Here is a 2,952-nt window from a genome sequence, read left to right on the forward strand (position 1 = left end):
TTGTGTATGTCTAAGAGGGTTTGAGCAAACCCATGGGGGTGGGAGGGCTAAATCCCCCTGCCTCCCCACCCCCCGTTCCCCACCAGTTGTCATGGCTCAACCCGGAAACAAACAGTAGAATCAAGATGGAAACATCTGGGCTTGCTGCTTGTACTTACCGTGGACAGAGTTTAGGCTGCACCTGCCTGTGGGGGCACTGCCGCTTAGCCCTTTCAGCAGAAAAAGAGGGAGAGCTGTGGGGCTCTGGCACTGCTCCTGGGTTCTCCCTTATAAACAGTGGGTGGGGGTCAAGATGGTGGGTCTGCACTGCATTGTAACCCGGCTTGGCACCTGGGCTGTCGCCTGGCCTCGGTCCTCACCTTGGTTAAGCTTGACTCTTCTCAATGCTGCGAGAGTCCCAGTGCCCAGAGGCCACTCACCCCTGGATTCAGCAGAGCTGATCTGGGGACTGCGGCCTGGGCATCTGGGTTTTCACGGCTCTACCTTCATCTCATTAAGCCTCATTGCCTCCACCTGAAAATGGAGCTACCGCAGGCACTTACTTGACCTGGTGGTTGTGAGAGTCAGTGAGGAAGTGCAGAGGATCTTTTCTTGCTGGTTTCTGCACCCTGATGGGATGGTTGTTCTCTTCACTCGGTGCCTGGGCTGCTACTGTTGGTGGGACACTCGCTCTGGGCCAGGAGCTTTCACAAGCGCTGGGTATTACGGTAAACAGAAGAGGAAACAGAAAGTCCCTAGTCGTCTGGCCAACTCTGCTTCTGAAATTTGATCCCTGTTCGCCACCCTTTGCTTAATATTCAGAAATTTTTCTTGGCTACTTTAAAAAAAGTTTTAATTGGAGTATAGTTGCTTTACAATGTTGTTACATTCTGCTGTATGGCAAAGAGAAAGAGCTAAATGTATACATTTTGGGGGGCATTTCATTCCTGTTCAGGTCACCACTGAGCACTGAGTAGAGTTCTCTGTGCTACACAGTAGGTTCTCATTAATTATCTATTTTATACATGGTAGTGTGTGGATGTCAACCCCAGTCTCCCAATTCATCCCACCTCACACTTCTCCCCTTGGTGTCCATACATTTGTTCTCTCTGTCTCTGTCTCTATCTCTGCTTTGCAAATAGGTTCATCTGTACCATTTTTCTAGATTCCACATACACGTATAATATATGATATTTGTTTTTCTCTTTCTGACCACTCCTAGTAGAATTCTGTTTCATTAGCCCACATTAGCCTGGATTTAAATATGTCCCAAATCAAACCTTGTTCCCATCTTTCTCTTACTCCTGCTCTTACCGCTAACTGGACTCATTAGAAAACAGAGCTGTCTTTTCCTCATTTCTGCGTGTTAGCATAGAGCCCAGGCAGGTTCATTCATGACTGAGGGTGTGGTGGGTGGGGTGGGCAGTGGGCAGCAGGCCTGGACTGGTAGCAATTCAGTGTTTGGTGGAAGCAACTATATACAGATTCCGGAGGTCAAGGCCAAGGGAGATAATGGAATACACAAGTGTTCTGTGGTTTTGAGCAATCTGCACTCTGGACCCTCAACTGGAGAAGACCTTTGTGTCCAAGAGGTGCCCAATTTTTTGCTGAATTGGCTATAAGTAACCTATTCCTTTCGGCCCCTACCTTCTCCCACCTACACTGACTTTTAACCATTGATGATATGCAAATAAGGTACCCACTACCCCTCCCTTGACCTCCAGATTTAAAACTGGTACCCATTCTGCTGAAGAGCTGAGATGTCTACAACAGTGTTCTCCCCAAATCTCCACCCTCACGTTGTCATCCTGACATGAAGCAAAGAACAAGTTGCGACTCTGCTGCGGGTCTTTGTTCCAAATCCCACGACAAGCCGCAGAAGCAGGGTCCTATCCCCCTCTTTGCCATTTCCCACCCTGAGAGCTTGCACACCCTCGGCTTTGGGCTGGGGCAGCTTCTAGGACCTGAGAGGAGGGAGGGTTTGAGAATGAAGTTAGTCAGCAATGTCTGTTATGGTTGGTGGGTTGCTGTTGCTATTTAATCTGGGAAATTCTGAGTCGAGTTATTGTTAAAAAGTATGTTAGCATGTATGATCTGCCCAGTTAATTCACTCAAACCCCTCATTCAAGAACAAGAGTCAGTGGATTGCAGGACATGAGGAATTGTGTGGTCAGAGGTGATGCTGAGCCCTCAGCAGAGACTGAGTGGCCAGGCTCTGTCCTAAGAATCCTGGGAACCCTGTTTTCTGCTGCCCCGTGCTGAATCTACACTCGTAAAGGATCAGCCAAGCTTCTGTATGCAGAGACTGTGTTTGGACCGCATGCTCGTCTCCAAGGGCTGCCAAAACAAAGGACAGACTGGTGGCTTAAAGCAGCTTAAGTGTACAGCATGGCAGCTCTAGTTCATAAGACCATACGCATGTATAAAATTCACTAACAGAGTAGATGATAAAAGTTCTCATCACAAGAAAAAAAACCTGTTACTATAAATGGTGACAGATATTAAGTAGACGTATTGTGATGTGGCTCAGATGGTAAAGAATCTGCCTGCAAAAGAGCAGACCTGGGTTTGATCCCTGGGTGAGGAAGATCCCCAGGAGAAGGGAATGGCCACCCACTCCAGTATTCTTGCCTGGAGAATCCCACAGACAGTCTGGTGGGATACAGTCCATGGGGTCTCAAAGAGTCAGACATGACTGAGTGACTAACACTTTCACTACTTTTCAATGTGATGATCATTTTGAAATACATACAAATATGGATTGAATCATTGTACTAAAGAAATATAACTACTACTACTACTACTAAGTCACTTCAGTCGTGTCCGACTTTGTGCGACCCCATAGACGGCAGCCCACCAGGCTCCCCCGTCCCTGGGATTCTCCAGGCAAGAACACTGGAGTGGGTTGCCATTTCCTTCTCCAATGCAGGAAAGTGAAAAGTCAAAGTGAAGTCACTCAGTCGTGTCCGACCC

General features: G+C 47.8%; 1 protein-coding gene across 1 annotated transcript in view; it reads left to right on the forward strand.

Annotated features, from left to right (window-relative positions):
* CDH26 (cadherin 26) overlaps window positions 1-2,952 on the forward strand; it is a 46,552-nt gene that overhangs the window by 750 nt on the left and 42,850 nt on the right. The gene's annotated exons all lie outside the window — the stretch shown is intronic.

This window comes from Bison bison, unplaced genomic scaffold, assembly GCF_000754665.1.
Source record: "Bison bison bison isolate TAMUID 2011002044 unplaced genomic scaffold, Bison_UMD1.0 scf7180017864167, whole genome shotgun sequence".
Classification (NCBI taxonomy): Eukaryota; Metazoa; Chordata; class Mammalia; order Artiodactyla; family Bovidae; genus Bison; species Bison bison.